This window comes from Parasteatoda tepidariorum, chromosome 1, assembly GCF_982258835.1.
Source record: "Parasteatoda tepidariorum strain Cologne lab strain chromosome 1, Ptep-v5.0, whole genome shotgun sequence".
Classification (NCBI taxonomy): domain Eukaryota; kingdom Metazoa; phylum Arthropoda; class Arachnida; order Araneae; family Theridiidae; genus Parasteatoda; species Parasteatoda tepidariorum.
In genome coordinates, this window is record NC_141755.1 from 56,029,993 (window position 1) to 56,040,451 (window position 10,459).

Here is a 10,459-nt window from a genome sequence, read left to right on the forward strand (position 1 = left end):
TAAATTAAATGCTGTCGTTTTTCTTTTAAAATTTTATTGGAGAAACCGGCTTGTGGTTCTTTTATTACCCATGCCTGCTTTCACTAATATCATTATATTAAAAACTGATTTGCTTTTGACATTGAAACTTATTTGGTTGTTTTCTCTTTTAACAACATTATTTAAATATCATTCTCTTTTCATATATAATGAGTAAAATCATATTGAAATGCTGTTCAAATCCTGGAAATAGAACACTATTTGAATTAACATTAATAGCATTTACAACTGCCTTTTTTGCATATTTTCTGTAGTTGTAAACGTAAAAAAAAAATGCAACCAGTTATCAAAACTTTGGTAGAAAAAGCATTAACTGCCTTACTTTAACTGCAAAATTCAATTGGTGTCTGAAAAGTGTAGAAATCAACAAACACCTCAGAAAATGCACATGAGATCAAAAAATATTCATTTGAAAAAATTTCATAAGATATGTTCAATGACTCCATTCCAAACCTAGGGATGGTGTAAGGAGTAACTTTAAAATCTTTATTAAAAACTGCCATTATTTATAGCGGATTTGGATTTTCAAGAAAAAAGTATCCTTACTTGAATTATAATATTTTTACCCTCTATTTTACAGACGGTGCAGTAATGACAAAAAGAAAATGAGTACAAATTGTTTCAAATAGAAATATATGACTGATCAAAATAAAAATAGTCTTGTTTGATATTTTGAAAAATTTTCTTGTGATCCCTCTGAGGCTGGAAGGTCTAAAGATATCTCCATTGTAAACAATTATTAATGATTTTCATTTTGTGATTACAGTGCTATCTGTCTCCCGAATGCCAAAATATAGATCAAATTGGTGTACTTTTTTCTGGAAAATCCAAATCTGCATTAAAATATGGGGATTCCTTTTTAATATTATGTAATTATTTCTTATGTATATTTTAAAAGTTTGATTTGATGTGTGCTTCGTAAGATATTTGACTGTTCCATAAATTTCGGACACCCTGTATGTCTACTTCATTTACTTTTGATGCGTTAAATGTAGAAAGATCTGATTTTAATTAACTCATCAAACGTTTAGTTTCAATGTATTAACTAATCAAAGTCTTCTTTCCTGCTAATATTTTACTTTTAAGAACTTTGATTTTTTAATTTTGTGTGTGTACAGAACCATTATTAGTTATTAGCCTTGTTTTGTCTAAATAGTTCTGATTAAATACTTACTTAATCAGTATTTGCAGCTGTGAATCATACTATTAAAAAGTATTACTCTAAAATACTCCCCCCATTTATTCACATGTTTCATCTCTGCTGTTATTATTTTTAAGTTTTCTTTTATATATATATATTAATTAGTTAATATATATATATATACATCGTTATTTCTTCATTTTTATATTTATATCAACATTTTTATTGCATTTAGTATAAATCGATGGTGCTACTCGTAGAATAATTTGTTATCGCAGTGAACTATGTTAACCATAACTGAGTGTGGAAATGCTTAATTTGATTAGCTTAAAAAAAATTTTTTATATGAAAAGTATTAAAGAAAAGTCTCAATTACAGGCAACTTTTTTATTTCTTTTCATACCTTAGTTGTAAATTTATGTTTTAATTGATTGTAAAAATTGACATTCCTAAAGAAATTATGTATTGTAATCTAATGTTTATAAGTAAATATTGTATGTATGTACATATATTGTGCTAAAAATGTGTACATGAGTTTTTCGAGCTTATTATTTTGTCATTCTTCTTTTTTATCTTGTTATAAGTAACTTTTATGTTGAGATTATTAGATTACTTTCTGTGATAAATTACTTAAGTTAATCTAAATTTTTCTTTTTTTTTAAACTTTTCCATTTATACATTGTTGTTGAAATATTTATTTTTATCAACTTCCAATCTTTACAGGACTAAAGTTATTAAGTTTACATAATAATGTGTCGATCTTTCATTTCTACATGACGTGTTATTTCATAACATCAGATTCCATTTAAATTTGACTGTCAATATTAATTGATCTACTTAATTTTTAATTGTTCATCCCATTTTTTGTCATTAAAAATTGTTTTTACCTTTGTTGTGTTGTATTTATTTTGACCTTTCTAGCATTGATACTCATAGTCACATTTATATCAGATATATTCATGCAAATATGTTTTTAAAAAGCATTTATAACGCATCTAAAATATCAATGTAAGTTTAACTTTTTCTTAAGAATTTTAGTAGATTGTTTTTCTGCCTAAATTTTGATATCAAAACAATTTTTTATATGCATATAGATTTTAAGGGACTGAATTTGAATATGTTCTTTAGTCACTTTAATGGTACCTAAGTTACTCTCATAAACATTTTATGTTGTATAGCACAGAGGAAAATATTGCAGCAGCATGTTTCAGTAGCGCAATGAGGAAACGCATGTGTCTTTTGTTTACTATTTTCTGACTTCAAGCCCTGTGTTGGCCAGAATTTTAATTTCATTTATTTGCTTCCTTGATCAATTTTCTTATTTGATTCAAAGAACTGAAATGCACAGTAATGGTATATAGTTAATGAGAATTTTCCTTTTAATTTTTGCAGTTACAGGGATGCTACGCCTGCGCCATTTGCGACAAACTGAGACAAAACGGCATAACTGCGCCATTTTGCGACATTCAGCTCAGTTTCTGCCAAAGCTGCGCCAATCTGAGACAAAACGTCCAAAATTTGGCAAACCTGAATTCAGTTTCAAATATTAATCCGCATTGCCGTGAGTCATTGGAGATCATTTTGCCGTTCACGTCTCCAAGGGATGAAAGTCTTCCACGAAAAAGCGGAAATCCGCTTTTTTCTCCCAATTTTTAAAATTTTCGACCATGTTCCAAAAACTAAAATTTTTAGGGAGTCCAATTAGAGAAACCCAAGCCGCCGGAACGATAGTCGGATTCCCGCGACTTCCGCTATAGAGTGGAAAGGAGTCTAAGTGTTTCGTTTCGATAACCGATATATGATTTTTTTTTTCGTTTGGCTGATTTTCGGAATTTTAAATATTAGGAATTGCGCTGGAATATGCTAAAATCGCGATTTTTAATCAGACGATTTTAATGTCAATCATCGATTTTCGTATTTAACTTATTTAAAACTTATGTGTTGCGACTTTTTTTATCGCGATCGCAACGCTCGAGTACGCCGTCTAGCGGGAGCCTGTAAATATCGGACATTAGTTTATCACATTTTCATTTAGTTCCATCAAAGTCATTGACTGAATCAGACGCCATTTTTTAGCAGCAAATAGGAAACAAAATTTCCCTAAGGAAAAGGCCGAAGAACTTGAAAAAAATCTCCAGAATATTAGTAAATCTTTCAGGAACAGAACGCGCCAAACATTTGAAGAAAAATTGCTCAATAATTTTTAATTTCTATTATCAACAAACTTGCAACTGATGACTTCCGATTTCGGATACTGTTACAGATGTGTGTATTAAGGTAAAATGCATTTCTTCTGTCTTCAATTCATTACGAATTAAAGTGAAGTCAACATTGCTTTCGTCATTCCAGTGAATAAATATGAATTCAGAACATACAGAATTGCAATAGTTATAGCATATTCTTCTTCGTTATAGAATAGTATATATTTCTGTATCCATATAATTCGGAAAACAACAATAAAAATTATCCAAGTTACTTGAAATAGTGCCATTTGTGCTGATTCTTAATTAATTTAAATCGTTTTCTTGGTAAGTTTTTTTTAATTTTGAAAGAATAAGTTCAACTAGAATTCAGCTATTCTGTTTTTAGCTACATATTCAAATTCATATCAATTATAAAATTTTGCTGTGTAGTATGTTATCTAAAAGTAATGAAGGTATAAACTATGTATCTATTATTTGAGAATAAAGTTTTCAAACAAAGAACTTATCATTTTGGAATTCTCCGGGAATCATAAATCAGGTAAGTGCAATGATTTTTACAATAAAAAATTTGCTTGTAAATATTTTTTTTTCATTTGATGATGGTTCTCTACAGAATGGTTTTTTACGTCTGATTAAGAACTATAAGAATAATAAAAAAAGAAACAATATGAAAGTTTTTATTTCAATGTTAAGAATTCTTAAAATCGTTTTTTTTATCCTAAGAATTCTTTATTTTCCGTTTTTTAGTTTATAATTTTTTGATAAAAATTGTTCTCAAAATACTTTTGAAAAATTAAATGGTATAACATTATGTGTTTATGTATACTTCTTGTATATTCCAATGTTTGAAATAATATGATTCAGAAAAGTATGGAATAAAAATTCGGTTCTTACGTATTAACGCCACCGCCGCTACAGATTTGGCTGTTTTTAAGTGCCGCCAATCTACACTTAAAATTTTTGCGACAATTCATAAAATAAAACACTTTATTTAAAATCAAAATAGTTAATCGGATTTCGGTGGAAAATGAGCCGATATAGAGTTTAGCATAGATTCAAAACAATCATATCGCCATATGAACTCTGATGAATAAGATTCCAAATGAAATAACATTTCCAAAACGTACGTTTACCAAGATAAAGTTTTATGTTGTGGGAATTGGTACATTTTCGTTTTTTCGGTAAAATATTTCCCTCCTGAAAAAATAAAATTGCGTCTTGTTTTGTTTTTGGCAAATCCCAAAGACGAATATTCGTAGCACTAAAAATGGCGACAAAAAAGAATTGTTTTTTTGTTTTTGTTTCGTCAGCATTCTTTATTTTACGTTTCTTAGTTTCTAAATAATGATTTTTATTGAAACTTGAAATTTTTTGATAAAAATTGTTGTCAAAAAACGTTGTTTACAAAATTAAATTTCATAAAATTATGAGGCTTATGTATACTTTTTGTTCATTTTAATTTTTGAACTAATATGATTCTTAAAACTATAGAATGTAAAGTTTAAATGGGCCTTTCATGTTATATCATTAAATTTAGTAATACTATTTCTCGGGCATTAGGTTTTAACTCTTATAAGAATATACATATTTTTTTCTGTTAATGTACAAATATTTTTCCGATGTGTTTTGGATGTTCCTTCTCTAATAAAAAGAGATACCATTTTGTTTTCGGTTGTACAAGAAAGAAGATCAAGCATTTTTCTTTTTTAAATTTAATAAGCCACATTAAAGAAGGAACGTTGCAATGCTACACGCTACATTAACGACGTCTCCAGAGTAACTGAATGACGGTTCATATAGAAATCGCAGGTATGCGTCTCATACAACAACGCCCCCTATAGTTCGTTGCGATCGCGAATTCACTCAATTTAAAAATTCAATATCGCGATCTGTATTCTCGCGAGTTTAAAATCCAACGTCGCGATTCGTATTCACGCATTTTTAAATCCAATATTGCGATTCGTTATCACGCAGTTGTAATATCAGATCTCGTTTTTCGTATTTGTACGCTATTTTAAAATTACTCATTGCGATTCGTATTCACGTGATCTAAAAATTATTCATCGTGATTCTTATTTACGCAATTTAAAAATTCAATATCGCTATTTGTATTTTCGCGTTTTTAAAATCCAACAGCACTATTCACGTGATTTTAAAATTCAAAATCGTGATTCATATTCACGCGATTTTAAAATCCGAAATAGTGATTCATATTGACGCGATTTTAAAATCCAATATCGTGATTTGTATTTTCGTGTTTTTAAAATCCAACAGCGTGATTCATATTCACATGATTTTATAATCCAAAATCGCGATTCATATTCACGCGATTTTAAAATCCAACCGCACGATTCATATTTACGTGATTTTAAAATCCGATATCGTGATTCATATTTACTTGATTTTAAAATCAAAAATCGCGATTCATGTTCCCTCGATTTTAAAATCCAATATCGTGATTCATATTCACGCGATTTTGAAATCCAATATCGCGATTCATATTCACGCGATTTTAAAATCCAAAATCGCGATTCATATTCACGCTATTTTAAAATCCAATATCGTGATTCATATTCACACGATTTTGTAATTCAATATCGCGATTCATATTCACGCGATTTTAAAACCCAAAATCGCAATTCATATTCACGCAATTTTAAAATCCAGTTTCACGATTCTAGAAAGAAGTAGAATTAAGTTTTTTCTTGAATTAGTTACTGTAAAAATGTGATATATTTTTCTACAGTTGTTGCATTTAAACAATTACTAAGTGCATTCATAATCACATTTTATGATTGTATATTTAGCTATATAAATTAAAAGAACATAGTCAACTAACTAATCTTGTGAATGCAAGAAAGTACAATCTACTAGTCAATGCCAATAAACTAAAAAGTTTACTTTTATACTTAATAAAGGATGCAAGTCATTTCAGAAAGAAAATTATATTTATATGTGTCTTTTTAAATTGTTTATAATAGTTTTTAAATATTTCTGTTTTGATATAAAAATGTATATATGCTAATTTTTGGCTATTAAGTGCTCCCTAAAATTTTCTTGAAAAATTCCTACCTAAAATATTTCAAAATTTCACTGCACCTCCTGAATTCTATCAAAGAGTGTTTTTTTTTGTGTTATTTGCATTTTCTTAAACTCTCATTATTTAATTACTGAATTTCTCTTTTAATTATTGAAATCTGTAGACCTTTCATTGTAACTGAATAGTTATATATTTTGAGATGAAATTTGAGCTCAAAATGAAATGGGTATTTTCCCTTTTGAATTACTGAAACTAAATAGATATTTCTTTTTAGAAAGTTAACACCATTATATTTTAAAAAATAAGAAAGTTAAAATTTACTTTGTAAAATTCTGGAACAGATACTATTCATTGGCATAAATGATAAATGCAATATATATGAAAACAACAGAGTCCATAAAACAATTTTGTGGACTCTTATAATCAATCATATGCAGGTTTTTTAAAATCCTAGCAATAGTGAATGTATGTATAATTGTAGTACTCCTAGTATGCTATTAATGGTTTTATGGATCCTGAAAATTATCTTTATATTGTTATCAAACTGATTAATAATCATTTTAGCTGAGATAAACTGAGTGAAAAAAATAATTTTAGCTGAGACAAACTGAGCCAAAAAGAGATTTTAACTGAGACGAAATGCAATTTCTGGTGAGACAATTTGATATTTTGCGAGTAGCATCCCTGCAGTTAAGAATGGAAAATAGAGATTATCATTGGCCTTAGAGAAACTACAAGTCTTATAGAGCCCTTAGATCCATACTTTTTTATATAAATGAAATTAATGCTACGCGAAGAAGTCATATTTTATCTGGCATTCAACGGCAGCAGATACAAAAAGATTTTTTTTTCTAGTTATTTCCTTTATGTTTAACCAGTTTTTATAAAAATTAAAGACGATAAGATTGAGTTAAGTTGTCTGGGCATCCAGATAATTCTAGAATCTAGAAATCATCCAGATAATTTTCAAAATGCAATTCAAGATTTTATTTTAATATCAGACTGTTGTAAATATTCTAACAAAAATTTATAAAATGTACTGATATTCAAAAATTACTCCATATTTCACTCTAAAGATATTTTTTTAAATGTTCTATCTATATAATATGACGTGCGTAATTATGTGTATTCAGTCTTTCATCAGTCAGAAAGGAAAGTCCTCAGCTTATAAAAAAGGCTGCTATTTTGTTTTCTGAGAACATTTTTTAAAGAGTTTTTTTTTTTTTTTTTTTTAATTTCCTTATTTTTTTTCTCGCCATTTTTATGACTTTTAATATTTTAGACAGTTTTAAAAAACATCGTCAGTTAAATACATTTCTTTAATGAGAACTCCAGTAAGTTAGAGCTGCCTCCCCGATTTTCAGGCGGCTTCTTAATTATATTTTGTATTGCTACACAAAAGCTATAATACTTAAAAACTTAACATGATACAGAGCTGTTTTGGGATTTGATACTTGACTTTTTTTTCCGTAATCCTTAGTTCGTAAGTTGTTGAAATTTGCTTTAAACAATTGTATATATTCTTTGTGGCTAAGAGAAATTAAAAGAAAAAAAATTATTTATATTACGAAAATTTTATTATCTAAGCTGGGTCTCTTTTAAGTTAAAAAAGAAAAGAGGAAGGGGTAAACACCCGCATCTAGGCAAGAAAGGAATACTTTTTTTTAATCTTATAGGTAGTGCTTTTACATATCAATCAATGAAATCATTGACCTTTTCGAAAAAATAAATTGTGTTTGTCAAGTCAGCAGGAAAAAATATACGATCTATCGTTTTTTGTTCTAAATATGTTCAACTAACAAGCAACTAAGAATTAAAAAATTGGCTGCTGCTTTTTTTTTTTTTTTTTTTTGAAATGAAAAAATTATTTATAAAAACGTAAAATGGGTTATTTTATTTTATTCATTTTTGCCAATTACAACTGGAATTGTGCTACCATAGATCGCAATGCTGGATTTACTTTTATAAGCTAGATAGGCAGCAGCTAGGGGCTCCCCAAAATTATGATTCTTTTCTTCAAGTTTTCCTTGGAGCTGTTAAAAATTTGCATGGACCTCCGAAACTCAAATAATACTTTTTTTTATTTTATTTCTCTGAGCAGGTCAAACTCCGCAAATTAACAAAAAGAATTCCTCCTCTATTTCCGCCGAATTGTCTCGTTAATTATCTGTTCCAGCCTTTTTGGTATTTTCTAGGACCATCCTCGTTTGCAAAGGGAAACATTTACCAATTTCGATGGGCCTTCAGATTGGTATCAGAGCTCGTCTTATTTATACTTGCCCTGAATTCCTTATAGGAATGATTTTTTGAAATGCAACGCCATACAATCATTTGATAGTTATTGAATAAAGTGTAAGTGTTTTTTAAGTTTAAGTGTCACAGCCCGGTTTTCCTTACACTTGTGTTTTGTAAAGGTCAAAAGTGCTACTGCCCAACGTTCCCTAAACTGATGTTTTACAAGGTTAACTGCCCGGTATTCTCTACACTGATGTTTTTTGAAGTGAAGTGCCACCCACTGCCCGATATTTCCTGCTTTGATTTTTTTAAGGTTAAGTGTCATTGCCATTTTTTCAGAACGTTAGAGTAAAATTTGTTAATCATAAAAAAATCTGATTTATTGATTAAGGAAAATGTTGTTATATCAACTTAGTAGCATTAAAAAAAGAAGGAAAAAACTAATACAATGTTTCTTTCTCTGTGATTTAAATTCTTTTGGCAACAAGATTGATTTAGGTAGTTCCAACTATAACAATCCTGATTCATTAAAATTAATAGATAATTAGCCAGCAATGGGTAAATATTAGAAGAAAAAATTAACGCGGTGAAAAGGTACTCAAATTTGCAGTAACTATCAAGCAAATTACAATTTCAAAACGAAGTTCACGTTAAAATTACAAATAAAAATGGCTCTTTTCGCATATTAAATTTTGACCCCGTTATTGCATTTCAACGGACTACAGATCGGCCAAACACAATGTTTCTTACTACTATTAGTTTAACAGTTAATAAATATCGAGCTAATTGTTGAATCTGATTTTTTCTTTAATTTTGCCGTACTCCCTGAATATTTTTCTACCGCTCATCATATTTTCAAATCTTATAGTGTTTGTACACCAAAAAAAAAATAACATAAAGAAAACAATGAGAGATATACGTAAGAAAAGCGCTTAAAACAATTAAAAAAAAAAAAAAAAGAGCCTGTATTAAGTTTCTAAACAAAACTGGCTTTTTTTTAGCACTTTAACTCTGTAGTTGCAATCCTGTGGCCTGAAGAGCAACCCGTTTATTATTTTGCACGTTAAGTTCAACTGGTTATAATTCTCAAAGTAATATTCGAATATTATTTATTCCATCACAGTCCCAAATAGCGGCAGCGCTTGTGGGGTTTTCTTTTTTTAATATTGTTCGAGATACATAATTTAAATTTTAAAAAAATATATATAACTTCAATTACTTATTATGATAATTATTATGCCGATATAATTTTTTAATTAAAAAAAATAGAATTTCTTAAAAATACATATGTGTGTTGTAAAAGATCTTTAAATATTTTTTATTCGATAACATTGACAGAGAAAAAAAAAACATCTTTAAATTTTTATGCGATTTTTCAATGTTCTCACTAGTGAAATGAAGTGCTTAAAATATGTTTTGGTTATAACGTATTTTTACCCTTCAAAGCAATAAAAGAAAAATTCTGTATTATAGGCTCATCATTATCAATATACTTATTTATGTTCTTCTTCTCTTTCCGTATTTTAGTTTTAAATTTTTTTAATAAATTAAATGTTGTCATAGAAAAAAATTGAAGCAAAACAGAAGTATTTTTCTCGGGGAGGGGGGGGTTCTATTTCAATTCGGAAAATAGCTAGTAAATTAGAAAAAAAATAGTTTCTTTTTCTGAAATTACCAATTCTATTTTACTTTATTGTAGCGAATATCAAACTTTCAGAAGGGTATTCAGAACATTATCTTCCTTCTCAATTAAATTTCTGAGGAAAATAAAAGTTTTCGATTTAGAAAATAGCTCTAAAG